Consider the following 17436-nt stretch of genomic DNA (forward strand, 5'->3'; position numbering starts at 1 on the left):
ACCCTCCCAACTCATTTATCTTGGTTGGCCAAAGAGAGAAAAAGAGAAAAAAGGAAGAACAAAAACCCTAGAGAGAAAAATTCAAAGGGAAATTGTTGATTTTCAAAGAATCAAGCCATTAAAGGTAAAATTTCTTAATTCTGGCTTGTGATCTACCTTTTCTATGCATTATTTTACATTTTCCATGATTGAATCACAAGATATCATGAAGGATAGTTTGCTGATCAAACCTAGGAGAGAGAATTTGATGATGAATTTAGTTAGAAAACATGTTATTATAGTGTTTTTAGTTGTTTGGTGATGTGTAGTTTGAAAAGCAAGTAAGAAAAATTCATTTTCTTACATCACCTTCATTGGCCGAATATTCCATGTGGAATATTGATGATGAATTTGATTGAATATCAAGTGATTTGATTAGGAATGAATGATTTATGGTGTGAGAATCAAGCATAAAAAAATTATATTGTTAGTGCACTCACCATGGTCGAATTTTTCAAGAGAAAATGTGAGGATGATTTTGCCACATTTCAAGTTATTTAAATTGTGTTTAATGATTTGGAGTATTGGGAGAGAAATGGAATTGTTTGGAGTTGAATAGAATGTATTGGCCAATTAATCGGGTGATAGATCGAATTAGGCCAATACCATTTTATTTAGGTACATAATTGAATTTATATTGAACACCGTATTTAGATAGTTACTCGAGTATTTCACATCCCATTTCATGCATTAGTATAGAGCCTGAATTGGTTTTACAACAGTTTAGCACAAATGTAGCAAATTGCTTACTGTGCATTATGTCTAGGTGGTGAGCATTATGGCAAGAGTAAAGAGGTAGTATCCGAGGATCAAGAATCAGAGTATCCCGAATTCGATTCCCATTACAGTGAGTAACCTTATTATCATCTTAATTATCTAAAGTATATTTTTATCCGATTTTGTAATTTTATGAAAAATGTGTTTAAATGAAATGATTTTATAAATTGTTTTGAAATTTAATGATGACTTGAAAATAGAGTAATTTGAGGCTACTTGCTGTATTGTAAATTATGCTTTGAATTGAATGGCTTATGATAATGTGGGCATGAATGGCTGGATGGGTATTTGTGTTGAAAATATATAAACTGTTGTTTGCCTTGATAGGCTGGATAATGATAAAATTGCCATGTCATGCTGTTGAATTTTATTGAATTGGTGGGTTATAGATTGGTCACTACAGTGGCGGGTTCTATGGACCAGCCTTTTTGAGGGGCACAGAATTCGGGTATATTCTTACCTCGATTGAGGAGGCGCGTAGGGTAATTCCTGAGGTAAAACTTTAGAGTTCACTTCATGCCAAACCACCACGTGAAGGTGAACTCAGCCAACGCCAAGGAACGACTATGTTTTCAAAATAAAAACATGATTTATGCGTACATGACTTTTTAACAGCCTTGGCGGATTCGATTAGGATAGCCCCAGGCCAAGGTATCCCTGACAACCGAGTATGAGAATGATTTTGGCACGAGCCAAGCTTTTCAAGAAATCGTAAGCCTCGTTGTTTATTTGGGTGAAATGAATCTATTTTATCTTATTAAAATGAGTTCGAAATGCTGTGAGTCATTTTTATGCTAATCTATTTTATCTGTCTCCATTTACTCAGCTTTAGATATTTTAGATGATATTTGTTTACTCACTAGGATTATATAATCTCACCACCTTCCTTTCCACCCATTTCAGGCTCAGGATAGTCGGTAGATAGCTCATTTCGTTGAGGGCTACAGTTGGACTTGCATCCTCAAAAACTATAGGTTCACAGCCTTCATTACTTTTAGTCATTCAGGGGCCCACATGTCATTGTTAAATGTTTTGAATACCTGGCTGCGTGTGCTACTGTATGTAGGAATTTATTTTGCTTTTATGCTGTAAAAATTATTTACGTAACATTCTATAAAAATTGTTTTATGAAAAATTAGAATATTTTATTCATTATTTTTATTTTATTCCATTAGCTATAATTTCACTTTAAATGAATGTTTTAGATATCTAAACTCATTTTCGGTTATGAAATGTGTAAATTTCTCTCATATACTACATTTTAGCTGGTTTCAAAATTTTTGGAAAAAATGACCAAAATACCCCTATGTAGTTGAAACTTCTCTTTGACTGTGTTTGAATTGAAATTGGTTCATATCACTTTAAAACATGATTTTAGTAACTAATACTCACAGGGGAAGTGAGAAAACTGATGTTAAGTTTTACGAGGTTTCGATTGGCATTTTAGGTAATGAATGTTATCGGGACATCGCGGCGATTGTGACGGGCTCGATGGGAGTTCCGGGTTGTGACAGCAAATGTATTCCAAAACTTATAGAAAAATTATTTTAGTCATCTAAAAATCAAAGGAATCATTAGTGCCACTTTTTATTTCCAAAAGATTGTTCTATAAAAGTCACATATTTTGACTCATTCCAAACTTAAAAAATTTTTTGCTCCAAAAATGGCAGACAGCCAAAAGTGTTAGTGAATTCTTTTAAAGGTTAAAACTAAGTTTAATGTTCAAAATATGTAATCTAAATGCTGACCTAAGGATTTCCTAACTTATCCTCTTACTCAAGGTGGGATTTCACACAAAGCCTCTTATGGAGCCATATTAATCATGGCCTGGTATCTATTATTATAAGCAAACTCGGCCAAAGGCAAGTAATGATTCCATGAGACTTCGAAGTCGAGCACAATCGCTCTTAATGTATCTTTGAACATCTACATGGTGCGCTTGGATTGGCCATCCAACTATGGGTGAAAAGTTTTACTGAAATTCGATCTTGTGCCCAAGGCCTCTTGCAATTTCCTCCAAAATCGGCTCATAAACTACTATCCTCTGTCTAACACTATCGTTACCAGGACACCATATTACTTTTTCTCTTTAAAGAATCGATTCTTCTATTTTGAGCTTTCAGTTCTTCTACAATTGGGTTCAAAGGCGACATCTTTGCAATCTTAAATAATCGATTCTTTTGCCTCTAGATGTCGGCTTTTCATTGTGGTTTGGTGCCAAAATTTGAATTCAAGCTTGATTTTTGCCACTCTATTTTTCTCTAGTCGTGCCACGTCTTTCTTGGTTATTGAGTTTTTAGTTGTACTTTTGGTGCTTGAAGAACTGACTTCTTCCCAATGTGAAATCGATTCTTTCTTCATTACTTTTCTCCTTCTCATTCTATCTCTCCAAAATCAATTCTTTGTCTCGAGAATCACTAATTGAAACTTTCAAAATAGTTGATAAAGAAGTTTTGGATGGTAAAAGTGAAAGCTTTCAAAAAATATGGATGATCAAGGAAGGTCTAAGCTCAATAAGGATCAACTGAGGAATGAAAATGTGATTTTTTGGCTCTTTTCTTGCTTAAAGATGGGAATTTTACACTTATAGCATTTTCTCTTATTTTTTTCACTTTTTTCCTCTTCAAAGATAATTTAAAATCTTTCAAAATCCTCTTATCTCCTTACTTTAATGTTTTTAAGATGGATATTTATAGCCTTTATGATTTTCTACTAGTTGGAGTGAGATTTGAATCATTTTTTTTACGTTCCAACCAACATTCAAAATTTTGTCGCATCTATAGAATCGATTCTTTTTTGTTGAGTTGTCAGTTCTTTGCAAAATCTATAGCTTTTTGTCTCTAAAGAATCGATTCTTCTATTTTGAGGTGTCAATTCTTTTACAATTAGGTTCAAAGGTGACACTTTTGCAATCTTTGAGAATTGATTCTTTGCCCTCTAGGTGTCAATTCTTCATTGTAGTTTGGTGGCAAATTTTGAATTCAAGCTTGATTTTTGCCACTCCACTTTTGTCTAGTTGTGTCATGTCTTTCTTGGTCACAAGTTTCTAAGTTTTACTTTTAGTGTTGGAAGAACCGACTTCTTCCCAATGTGGAATCAATTCTTTCTTCTTTGCTTTCTCTTTTTGCATACAGTCTCCCTAAAATCATTTATTTGTCTCTGAGTTGTCAGTTTTTCACAAAGCTTGAAGCTTTTGCCTTTCAAGAATTGACTTTTTCTTTTCTTAAAATTGATTCTTAACTCTTGATCTTTGCTTGAGAACTGACTTCTTCTTCTTTAGTATTGATTCTTCCTGTAATCAAAGAAATAGATTTTTCTTTCTTTTTATTTAAGAATCAAGTCATTTCTTTTGAAAACTTGATTCTTAGACCTGTACATTTAAGTTTGAAAATTAGAGTCCTTTGAGAAAATTAAGAGATATTCTTTTAAGTTCAAGAGTATGATCATTCATATTGAAAACATGTTCAAACAATCAAAGCATTTCAATGTATCTTTCTTTTAAGCTTAGCTTTAATATTCCTTTGAGGATTTTCTTAATATTCAAAAATATCTTTCATTCATTTTCAAAGCTCATTGAGTTTAATCAATTTTGTCATGTCCAAACAAGAATAAAGCTAACAAGGTACGACATGTCTCTTAACATTTTCATTTGCTTTCGCCGTCAACTTTCCATATATAAAATCCATGTAAAAAAACTCTATACATATTGAGAATTTTTTGATGGCTCATTAAGGTAAAGCTAAGCTACCTTGTTAAGGTGAGCATGCATGTTTGTTGTTTAGAACACTTAAATAAGTTTTTAAATTTGAAAGATTCTTGTTTTTATGTTTTGGAATTATTTGCAAAGTTTGGTGCTTAAAGGAGCCCAATTGGACAAGTTTTCAATGTTTATTTTTGCTTACTAGAGCCAATCTATTGATAGATGTTCTTAAATTATCTATAGATTCAACCTAGAAAGGTTTTCTTAAAATAGCACTAACCAAAAATCTATGGATAGATAGACACATATATCAATAGATAGCAATTACAGAGTTTTTTAAAAGAACCCTCAAGCCTATCTATTAATAGATGACCTCGATCTAGTGATAGATGATGACGTTTTTTGAAAATAAAAGGGGTCAAATGGTATTTTCACACTCCAAACTATAATTAGGTCACATATTAGGAGGGTTGACAACCCTCAACTATTTTTGCAAGGTATTTTCTCAACTCTAAGCCCACTCTAACCAATTTTCAACCTAAATCACCGTTTTTGATGATTTTAAGCTAGGTTTTGACTTTTTACGAACAAAATGACATTTTTTAACATTGAAATCTTTAAATTTGGATTTTCCTGAACTAAAATAATTGTCTTTATGCCCAAAATTTTTTGTTGGTTGCTAAAGGCCAAGGTTTTCTAATTTTCCTTTGCATCAAAGCTCACCAAAGGTAAGGATAAAGGATTTATGGGATTCTAAGCACTATTTAGTTAATGTTACAATGGATTCAAGCCAGAAAATTAATTTTAGTTGAATTCGATTAGTTTCGATAGTACTTGGAATGGGTATTACGAAATTATAAGTCTAAGTAATTGATTGTTATGATTGTTGAATGTTAGGATCTGTTGAAAACTCTGAGGAAATCCTTGGAAATAGCTAGTGATTGGACCGAGAAGTTGATTCTCCAATTAGGTGAGTGGATACACTTATTTAAATATTTTAATACGTAAAGTGAGCATGATTTCTATGGAAATGATTATTTATGCATGATGAAATATTTTTCAAATGATGGTTTATTAAAGGATTTGACTTTCAAGGTTTTCAACTAGTTTTGAAAAGTATGAGTAATAAATTTGACTTGATGATGATTTGTGATGTAAGTTAACACAAATGATTTACCTATCATTTGCGAATCTACTATGTATATAAATACTTTACTGTGTATTAGTTTTTATCAAGGGGAACAAGCTTTTTCAAATGATTTTTTTCAAAATTAGATGAATGATATGACGTACATGCTTGACATGATGTAGCATGTAAGATTTGGTAGGTGCATGTGTTACCACCTATATGTTAATGAATGGTTATGACATGTATGAATATGATGATGATATGTTTGTGGATGTATAAGTTTCTTGGTAGTGGTTATGCTTGAAAAAGGTAATGTCTTGATAAAGGTTATGCCTGATCCTGCAAAAGGCATGTTGTAGAGGTTACGCCTGATCCTACAAAAGGCATGTTGTAAAGGTTATGCTTGACCTTGTTGAAAAAGCAAGCTGATAGTGGATTAAAACTCTTTGTACTATCAAGAGAGAAGACGTAGGCATTGGAAAAACGAACCTCTATAACAATCCTGCTGAGGACTTTTTACTTTTCTTTTCTTTATTTATTCATTTTATACTCTGTTTTATTATTTCATTTCTTCATGTTTTACTTCATCTTCGAAGATTTTTGAAAAAAAGGGAATTTTTATTTAACAACCAATTCACCCCCCTCGTAGTAGTTTTATTGTAAACTTATCTTTCTAACAATTAGGTAAGCCCTTTTAAGGTCTATTATTGATGGTGAATGATGTTGGCTGATTATGAATGAGAGAATCACTATTTGCCATGTATTGCATAAGTAACTTTTCCATAGATGGCTTTTTCTCAAGTATAGGAACTCTAGCTTGAGGTAGAAATCTAGGAGGAAAATTTAGCTTTGGAGTTGATGAAGATTCCTGATTATTGTTCCAAGAAAAGTTAGGATAATTCCTCCAACTAGTATTATAAGTGTTGGAATACAAATTGTTTTACCGCTTATTAAGGTTTCCAACAAACTGTATTGTTTCAAAATTAACTAAGCATTGATCACTATAATGCTTTCTCCACACAGATCGCAAGTGACAAATAGGCTTTAAACAAAATGAACCCTCATAGTATCAAATTTTTTAGTTGATGCAGCTACTTGTATAGTGAAGTCATTGATAGCGTCCATCTCATCAATACCAACTACTCTCCTAAGCATCGATCTCTTAGACGACCAATAGTAGTTATTAGATGCCATCTTTTCCAATAAGTCATATGCCTCATCAATAAATTTTGCCATGAATGCTCTTCCAACTACAACATCAATGGTAGTTCTAATAGGACTCATCAATCTATTATAAAATTTTTGTACTTCTAACCACTTAGGTAACCTATGATACGAACATCATCTGAGTAAATCCTTGTACCTCTCCCAAGCCTCATACAACGACTCTGAACCTAGTTGCATGAATGATGTGATGTCATTCCTTATCTTTGCAGTCTTGGCTAATGGAAATAACTTAGTTGAAACCTATTGAGCCAGATCATCCTAAGTAGCAATGAAGGCAATAGAAAGTGAATTTAGCCAATTCTTTGCCTTATCTTGCAATGAAAAAAGAAATAGTCACTCTAATTGCATCATTAGTGACTCCATTGTGCTTGAATGTATCACAGATCTCTAGAAATTCACAGTATGAGCATTAGAGTCATTATTGGGTAGTTTTCCAAATTGCACTAAAGTCTGAATCATTTGGATGATCGCTGGCTAGATTTCAAAGTTATTAGCTTGTATTGTAGGTTTTTGGATGCAAGAGCAAAGACCTTGCACAAAAAGAATAGCATATTCCCTCAAAATCATTGTTTCTGTTGGTATAAGCCTTACAAGCCAATCTACGGTTGCATACGAATCACAATTTAAGATATTCATGTATGACATTTTGTTATTTATAACAACATTGAGGTAGTTTCTCTATCCATAAGTGTAAAACGCGACCCTATAAATACATATCATAGCACACATGCACTGAGTAACATGTTATTATGCTAAGAAAGTCCCTAAGAATAGACGAAACCCGGTATTGTACCTGACGGTACCCTTGAATTGATTTAACCTCGAACTAGTTCAAATAGGAATCGTAGGATGAAATTTAATATTTTATAGTCAAGGAATGACTAAAAATGATTGTTCGGAGTTCGAGGGTTCATTTGGGGAAAAATTGAAAATTTTGATGTTTAGGGGTAAAATCGTAATTTTCCCACCCGTGGACAAAATTTGAGATTTTGAGAGAATTTAGATCACATTTGACAAATTGGAGAATGGTATGAGTATAAGGGATGAAAAATATGTCTATGGGCAATTTTTCAGTTTTTGGGACAAAAATGTAATTTTTGACTTTTACTGGGGCAAAAGTGTAAATTTAAAAAATTACTCCATCAAGACTTTGGATAAGTCTGAGAATTTTATCTAAGCTATGGATATGTGGGACAAGTGTATGGTGAAAATTTGGAAACAAATGGATGAAATTTTAAAAACGGACCAATGGGAAAGTGACACATGGCATTTTTTAATGGTTTAATATTATTTTAATGAAAATCAGCCCATTTAAACCCCATTTTAAGTGATGGCCGGCCATAAGGAAAGAACAAGAGAGAAAATAGAGAGGAAAGGAACAAAAGAGAAAAACCAAAGAGAAACAAGAAAATTCAAAGGGGAATTCTCGTTTTTCGCCCGTTTACGCGTCTAACGGTAAGATTTTTCGACTTTAGCTTGATTTCTACCTTTCCTATGCCTTTGTTTCCATTTAGCATGCTTGAGGAGAGAGATCAAAAAGTGAATCCAAGGGCTGGCCGAAATTCTTGGGGGAGGAATTTGAAATTTTTAGGTTTTGATTTTTAGTTAAATTGGTAGTTTTAGTTAGTTAAATGTGTATAGAAATTAAATTGGGCAAGAAAGCATGAAATTTTCACAATACCCACCCTTGGCCGAATCTGCAATGAGGTACAATGATGATAATCTGATTTTTATTCTACGAGAAATGAAGAGAAAATGATGAAAAATGGTGAAATGTGATAGAAAAACAAAGTGGAAAATTAACCGAGTTAATGTCCCATTTTTGGCCGAATTCTCCAAGGAAGAGAGTGAGCTGATTTTGGTGATTTTAGAGGAATATTGGCTGATAATTAATGGTTAGAAATGTTGGAGAGGGAATGGGACAATTTAGAGCTAAAATGGAGCGCGTTAGTAATTTATCGGGTAAAGTGCCAAAAATAGGTTAATACCGCATTTAAGCCGTTTTTGGCTATTGCATTTCATACGATGCATTAGTATAGGATTTAAGTCAAATATATAGTGATTTAGCATTAATGTGATGAATTGAGTAAATTTTGTAATGTGTTTAAGAGGAGAGCCTTCCGGTAAAGGCAAGGAAGTAATACCCGACGAATAGTGATCGGGGCATCTAAAAATCAGTTAATTTGTACAAACGGTGAGTAAACTTATTATTATTGTAAATTATCTAGAGTTTATTTTTAAATGCTCTTTATATATTTTATGAAATGAAAATAAGATTAAAACGAGATTTTTGATGTTTTAGAAATAAATGTGACAAATAAAGATATATTGTGTTGATTATGAAATTGAGTAATTGGAGGCTGTTAACTATCTTGAAAATTATATATTTTCCTATGAATGGCTTATGAGATATGAGTATATGTGGCTATATTTTGTAAGTGTATTGGGAAATTTATGTAAGCTGTTTTTACTATGCAGGCTGGATAAATAAATAAAAGCCACATTATACTGTCGAAATTTTATTAAAATTGGTGGGTTAGTCACTACAGTGACGGGTTTCCATGGACTGCCTATTAGAGGGGCATGGTAAACCCCGGTTATATAGTTACTCCGGTTGTAGAGGCGATGAGGGTAACTCTTGGGGTAGTGTTAGAGCTCACTTCATGTCGAACCCCCACGTGAATGTGCAACTCGGCCAACGCCAAGGAACGGCTTGTTTTAAAAATAAAAATGTGTTTCACATGTAAATATCTTAACAACCTTGGTGGACTCGGTTAGATGCCTCGGCCAAGGTATCTCCGAGGATTAGTTTTGGCTTGAGCCTTGTTTTTAATAAAAGTCAGAAGCCTTAACAACTGTTTTGGTAAATTACAAATATTTTATGGTTTAAGAAATAAATTGAAAACCTTATGAAATGGTTTGTGATTTGTTATTTAAACTTGCCTCCATGTTACTCGCCTTTAGATATTTATGATAATGTCTGCTTACTCATTGGGATTGTAAAAATCTCACCCACCTCCTTTCCAAACATTTCAGGTCTGTCGTAGCTTGTAGATATCCTATTTTGTCGAGCATTCCAGTTGACATCTCTACCACACAGATAGTAGGTTTCTAGCACCAACACTGGGTGTATTTTGGGCCACTTGTCATTGTAACCATTATTGTACATTATAACTTAGTAAATTTTTGTATGTATGAATTTATTTTACTTACACATTACAAAAGATTTCTTACACGTGTTTCTATAAATATTATTTTATATAAAAATGTTATATTTTAATCAATATTTTGAATAGTGATATTTATCTATAAATTCTTTAAAAAAAATTAAATTATCTTTGGATTTATTTAAGCCGAAAATGATCGGTAATTGTTTAAAATGGAATGTTTAACAACGATTGTTCACAGGAAAGGAAAGAAACTGATATGTAAGCCTTGCGGGGTTCTGGTTGGCATTCCGGGTAATGAGTGTCAATCGGGACGTTGCGGCGGTTGTCATGGGCCCGAGGGAGGTTCCGGGTCGTGACAATAAGTTTGTAATTTAATTACTATTTATACTTATGTAGATAAATCCCAAGGAACTATATATGCCTTGCAAAGGAATTGTATTATGATACAATTATGAGATCTTTATACATCAAAGCATTGTTCTTAAAAGTTTTTGATCATTGTAATATTGAGACTAGCCATCACTAATGCTTGAATATCAGCATGTGCTATGTTCCGTACTTATGAAGTAAGTAATCACTCTCATAAGTTGAAGTATGGAAATACTTGGAACTAGCATGTGGGTGATTGCCATGGGAGAGCAAGTTCACGGAACATGACTCGACATGAGATTTGCATTTGGTATCTCACTCTAGTGTATATGTAATACTTCTCATGTGTCAGTGTGTAACTATTCCTTAGACTTAAGACACCAAGTTGTCTTGTATGTGAAATACTATTCTTTTATTTCATCCCTACGGGTCCTACCAAGGATGCCAAATCAGGATGCTTTCAAGAATAGTATAAAGCAAATAAAGGCAATGAGTGGTTAAGAAAGAAATCATCACCGTAAGTGATTCAAGGGAAAGTATCTCATTAGTTCTTGGCTGATATTAGCTTAATCAAATCTTTAGCGAAGGTGATTAAGAGATTATGAAATAAGTTTCATAAGTCTTTAAAAAGCTAATGATCTAATTGCAAGAACAAATATAGAGGTCAATAAGAGAAGACATTACACCGAGCTCTCATATGGAGGCAAATGAGTGGTCAAGATAGAAAACATCACCTCAAGTGATTCAAGGGAAAATATCTCATTAGTTCTTGGTTCAGATTAGCTTAATCAAATCTTTGGTCAAGGTGATTTGGAGATTATGAAATGATTTTTATAAGTCTCCATAAAGTTAATGATTTAACCATAAGAGAAAATTTATAGGTCAATAAGATAAGGCACTGCACCAAGCTCTTATAATCTCCAACATATATGATGAGGGAATGAATTACACTAATAGATTGTAAAATGAAAGGTTGTTAAAGAACCTTTTGACTCTCCTAACAATTGGGTGGCCATGATGCATTGCTAGATGCCAATCTTGATCTATGAAATAGAATTGATTAATTTATTATGAATTTTATTCATTTAAATTAATCAATAAAGATTAATGATTCAATTTCATTGCCAACATGTTAGGAACCTAATGAGTTACACACATAAAGTTGCATTGTGGATTAAATTGGGAATGTGACGATTTAAGTTGGACTTAAATCATAAACTAGTTTAATTAACTAATATGGACTTAATTAAAATGGCTTAATTAAGTGCTAAGGTCAATATTATAAAAGGTTATAATATTGAGGACTTATTAGCAAACTTAATAAGTTAATTAGCCTAGGTATAAAGTCATATTTTCAACCACTTTTAATTACTAGTTTTAGTTTTATAGAAAACTAATACAACTCTTTAATGCCACCATCCTTTGTGAGAGCCTTTTGGAAGAGTTTTTTCTGTGACTTGGATGGAGACTACGAGAGGAAGAGAATGACAATTTGTTGTCAACTTTGCTTGCACAAAGGCGTGGTTAGAAGTTCCCATCTCAGTAAAGATTCCATTGCGGCTGTTTGTGCAACATTAGAGGCCACGAATTTAGTGGCTCGGGGTCCTACACATTTTGAGGTGTACACGAGTTTTAAACCTTAAGAGGATACTATTTGATTACGATATCATTAGCCAAGGTAATCAATTTTGATTACATTTCTCATAATGTTCTATTTGCATTAAAAAAAACAGGGTCATTCGAGGTAGGTGCAACATTTTATATTTTTTTATTCCGTTGCATTTTCAATCTGATCATGTCGTACGTAACAATTTTGATGTGAGTTAAAGCTTGTGAATTTTCTCTACGAAGTCCTTGAAAAGTCTTTTCAATTTCTAGATCAAAAGGAACAATATCCAAACTTCTCACTCTTCGCATACAATTACCAAAAGTACTTGAAAATAAGGAAAAACAAAGTTTGAATTAAGGCTAGGATTTACTTAGTATTAATATTAGCAAGAAAATAAGAAAACAATTCCTCGGTAATGAGGCTAAAAACTTATTGTCGATTTTATCATGCAAGTGTATGTATCGTAACAAGTAATATAATAGTAAGTAGAATGTCGAATCCCACAAAGAATTGTACCAACTTTTGATAAATACTAAAATTAACACAATATATTATTATTCAAACAACCAAATTAAAGTGATTAATTAAAAGAAAAATTAAAATAATTAAAAACTAAATTAAATCTAAAAGCTGATGGGCAAAACTTTGCAAAAAAATTCGATTAATAAAAGCCTAGGATTACAATATCCCTCAACACTTCATCCAAATCTTGTTTTTCTCTCTCTAAAAACTTCGTTAGATTGAGTTGTTAACCTAGGGTTCTAATTTATTTATAATTCTCTGTTGAAGTTCTTATAAAATATCTTTCCCAATTAATTTATTATATGTGTATGTAAATTCAACTGAAGAAAGATTCATTAAGTTTACGCTTTAATCTTAGCTACATGCAACCCATAGGTATATGCCTATCATATATGCAGATCAAATCACTTAACCAACTAAGTGAATTTGAATACATGCTATTCCATTCATGGCCTAATCTAAACTCCATTTTTCAAGTTCTATTTAAATATCCAAGTCAATTTAATTGGTGATCAAGCAATTAAAGGCATTAAACTTAAAATTGGAATAAACAACTCATATTTCATTGATAATAAGCAAAAGAGAGATAAAGTATTCAAATTACATGTTGAGTTTAATCATATTCCTAGAAAAAGTAAATTAGTCCATAATATCTACTAAAAACATCATCCAAAGAAAATCAACCATCAATACAAGTGAAAGAAAATGAGAGAACAAAAGTAGAGAGAGAAACTAAGATTTGCAGCTTTCGAATCTCCAATGTTCTTTCTTTTCCCTTCCTTTCTTCTTTTGTTGATGGGTCCATTTTCTTCAAAAAAGCTGCTCTCTACGCTTCTTCTAAATCCTCTAAAAGAACTCCCTTTAAGTACCCCCCAAAACCTTATTTTCTAAAAAATCATAGAATCAAATTTTTAATGTGGATGGCATGGTGCCGCGAGCTGAAGTATGGTGGCTTTTTGTCACGATCCGGTACTCCCTTCGAGCCCGTGACAACCGCCACGGTGTCTCGATAGACACTTATTACCCGAAATGTCAACCCGAAACCCCGCAAGGCTTTACTATCAGTTTCTCTGTTCCCTTGTGAGCAACCATTGTCAAATATCGTGTTCTAAAAGATTTTAAGCTGTTTTCAACTTTAAACAAATAAAATATTAATTTTTCGTCTCATAAGGGTATTTGGGTCATTTTCCTCAAAAATTTTGAAACTGGCTAAAACGTAATATACAAGTACAAAACACATAATTCATATTCAAAATGAGTTTAAAAGTCTAAAATCTTCATTTAAAACGAAATTATGGTTATTTGAATATAATAAGATAATAAAAGAAATATTAAGTAAAATATTCTATTTTCTTATAAAACAATATTTATAGAGTTATACGTGAATAATTTTTATAGCGTAAAAGCTAAATAAATTTATACATACTTAAATACAGTAAGCCAAAATATTTAATTTAATTTAAAATAACAAGAGTGCCCCCGAATAAACAAAAGTAAAGAGGATTGTGAACCTATGGTTTGGAAAATGCAGATCCCACTGTAATCCTCGATGAGATCAGCTATCTACAGTCTATACTGAACCTGAAATGGGTGGAAATGAGGGTGGTGAGATTATAAAATCCCAATGAGTAAACAGACATCATCATAAACATCTAGAGTTGAGTACATGGAGACAATAAAGTAAATCATCATAAACTGGGTTGTACAATTAGAACACATCTCGTTCAAAATACGTAAAAAGACTTATGAATCTCATAAAAATCTAGGCTTGTGCCATAAATCCATTCTCGGGGACACCTTGGCCGAGGCATCCTACCGAGACCACCAAGGCTATTAAAATTCACATTTCACATAAATCATGTTTTTGTTTTGAAAACATAGTCGTTCCTTGGCGTTGGCTGAGTTCCCCCTCACGTGGTGGTTTAGCGTGAAGTGAACCCTAAACTTTACCCCAGGAGATACCCTACGCGCCTCTCCGTTCAAGGTAAGAATATAATGGGGTTTACCGTGCCCCTCTAAAAGGCTGGTCCACAGAAACCCCCTACTGCAGTGATTAATTAATATATAATCCACCATATAATAAAACTCAATAACATGATATGGCAATTTTGTAATTCGTAATTTTTCAAGGAAACCAAACAATTCGCATTTCAATACAATTGCCAACTAGCCAATCATGCTCGATTTATCATAAGCCAATCAATTTAAACAATCAAATTGCCACAATTAACAGTCTCCGTGTACTCTATTTTTCAAAATCATTATTAATTCCAAAACAATTTATAATTTAATTTCATTGAAACACATTTATTCATAAAACATGAAAATTTACCTTTTTAAATTTCTTTTTTTCATAGAATTCATGAAATCATCTAAAAACCACCCTAGATAATTAAAATGATAGTAAGTTTACTCACAATGTCTAGAATGCAGACTTTCGAAGCACTCTGTCTACTGGTCCTCGGATGCAATTTCCTTGCCTTTATCGGAGGACTCACCACCTTGACACAGTACAAAATCGAGAATTTCACCAAGTTGGTACTAAATCAAAATTAAACTAATTTAGACTACCAATGCATGATATGGAATGCAAAAATGCACTGGTAACTACCTAAACTCAGTACTGGCCTAATTCGTCTTATCACTTGATTAAATTCCTAAAGCGTCCGTTTAAACTCCAATTTAATTCTTTTCAGTTTCTATACCTCAATTTCACCCAAATTAACTTAATGTCCCTCAGTGTGGTGCAAATTATCAGTCTCGATAGTAAATTACGAAAATACCCCTAGTAGGTAAAAATTCGTATTTTTGCTCCGAAAATTTCTATTATTTTTCTAGGCTCATAATTCATTATTCCTTAACCAATTCTCCTAGAATAAAATCAAACTCATCCTCACTCACTACATCGTAAATTCAGCCATTAATGGTTGGGGGAGAAAATAAATTTTTTTCTTGTTGTTTTGTTTCTAAATATGCTAAACAAACTAAAAACACTAACATAAATTAAAATCAAATAAATCCAACAACTTTCTCTCTCCTAACCCATTTTTCCAGAATTGAATTCATCATGAAAACATATAATTTAATCATGGAAAATAAAGAGAAATGCTTGGGAATAAGAAAACTCAAGCTTAATAGAAAAAATCTCACCTTTTTCACTTAATTTCCTTGAAAATTCACACTTTTTCTTTGATTTTCTCTCTCTTCTTGCTTTTGTTTTTGTATTCTCTCTCTTCTTGCTGGTTTGGCCGGCCATGGGGTGGAAGATGGGCTGATTTTGTGCCTTTTAAAAAGGAAAATAATATATTAATAAAGGCATGACACATGGCATCATGTCATTGGCCCCGTTTTTAAAATTTTAAAAATTTAAACATTTTATCTCCACCACATGTTTAGTCAAGGGTCAAAGATGAACACAAAGGAAGACCATGTGCTGGAAAAATATCCTAGTGGTGGAAAATTACAATTTTGCCCCTGAGGTGGTAAAATTACCATTTTACCCATATACTCCAAATTATACTGAAATTAAAATTTTTCACTTCTAAACCTCAAATCATACTTCAATAAGTCAAATTATACTCCAATAAGTCAAATGGGGCCAATAAATTCTTTTCTAAAATTCCCATTTTATCCCCAAGTGGCAAATGACCATTTTGCCCCTAGTTAGTGAAAATTCTGATTTGACTCCAAATTGATCCTCAAACTCCAAATTACCATTTTAAGTCATCCATGAACTGTGAAACTCTTAATCTCACCTTAAAATTCCTATTTGATCTAGTTCGAGGATTAAATAAACTTTGTTATACCTCTAGGTACAATACCGACTTTTGTAAATTTTTCGGGACTTTCCTAGCATGCAATCATGCTATCATCACATGTAAGTCATGAATAGTATTTTATAAGGTCAGGCTTTACACTTTTCTTCTTCCAAGTGCTATGGCCTTCCTTCACCGTTGTTTCAGTGCTTTATTCTCTAGTCCATATATGTTGCCCCACTACATCTTGATGCCGCGACCTTGGTCCTGTCAAGGCCATGGCCTTGGCTACCATGTGCTGTTATGTGCAGATTCTACTACAGTCCCTTCTCTTGCAATGCGATTTTCTCCTTGATTTGATTTAAACTAGGTGAAGTGACTAACATAGAAGTTGTAGTTCTCTTCTTTAATTTTGAGTGGCTTAAAAATCACATCAATTGGACTTCTAGAATGAAAGTTATGCATGAAATACTGTAGCATGTATGAGAGACACACTAAGCCATACTTGTATGGTTCATCACCAATTAAGGCCTTTTCATCTAGAACCTCCAAACACAAGAGACTAAAAAAATAATAGCTAAATTTAAGACATTTTAACATAAAATTAAACTAAAAAGACTTCAATTAAATTGACAAAACATGATTTAAACTAAAATAAGAAAAGCGAATAAAACTACCTAAATTCGTACCTAAAACTCAAGAACTTAACTATTTTAATAACCAAAATGTGGCAAAATAACTCTATGTAATAGAGTTATAGTCTTTGGGGCTTTTAAGTCCCTCTTTATCTTCCTAATCAAGATTAGATAAGCGAAGAAAAGGAAGAGAGATCGTAATAAAAAAATGCATTCTAATTTGTCTCCAAATTTTTTGTCTTATTGCAATATCATATATATAATTTTGTTAAATTCCTTCTGAAACAAGGCAACATTGCTTGAATTATATGTGCTTGTTTAGAACAGTCATGATGGTGGGGCTTTTGTTGTCTTCACTACTCAGCATTTTTCAAAGTTAAAGCTTTCATAGTTAAATTATGACTTAGCAATAATAATAATAATAATAATTGTTTCAACTGGCAAATTCATAGGAATTGATTTTCATTTTGAAAGGTTGTCGGTGAATTGGCTATAGTATTTCTT

At 32.6% G+C, this 17436-nt stretch overlaps 1 long non-coding RNA gene and 1 other non-coding gene across 2 annotated transcripts; one reads left to right on the plus strand and one right to left on the minus strand.

The window, feature by feature from the left end:
- The first annotated feature begins 6969 nt into the window (after positions 1–6969).
- Positions 6970–7076, plus strand: LOC148760381 (small nucleolar RNA R71). Its single transcript, XR_016023324.1, has one exon. It is a non-coding gene; the product is annotated as a small nucleolar RNA R71 (small nucleolar RNA).
- Positions 7077–14021: 6945 nt separating this feature from the next.
- On the minus strand, positions 14022–15748 carry LOC148760382 (uncharacterized). Its single transcript, XR_016028829.1, has 3 exons — positions 15693–15748; positions 14960–15043; positions 14022–14123 (listed from the first exon to the last, which is right to left on the minus strand). It is a non-coding gene; the product is annotated as an uncharacterized LOC148760382 (long non-coding RNA).
- Positions 15749–17436: the final 1688 nt, after the last annotated feature.

The sequence above is a fragment of the Theobroma cacao genome, chromosome 10 (genome assembly GCF_053813885.1).
Source record: "Theobroma cacao isolate CCN51 chromosome 10, ASM5381388v1, whole genome shotgun sequence".
Lineage (NCBI taxonomy): Eukaryota > Viridiplantae > Streptophyta > Magnoliopsida > Malvales > Malvaceae > Theobroma > Theobroma cacao.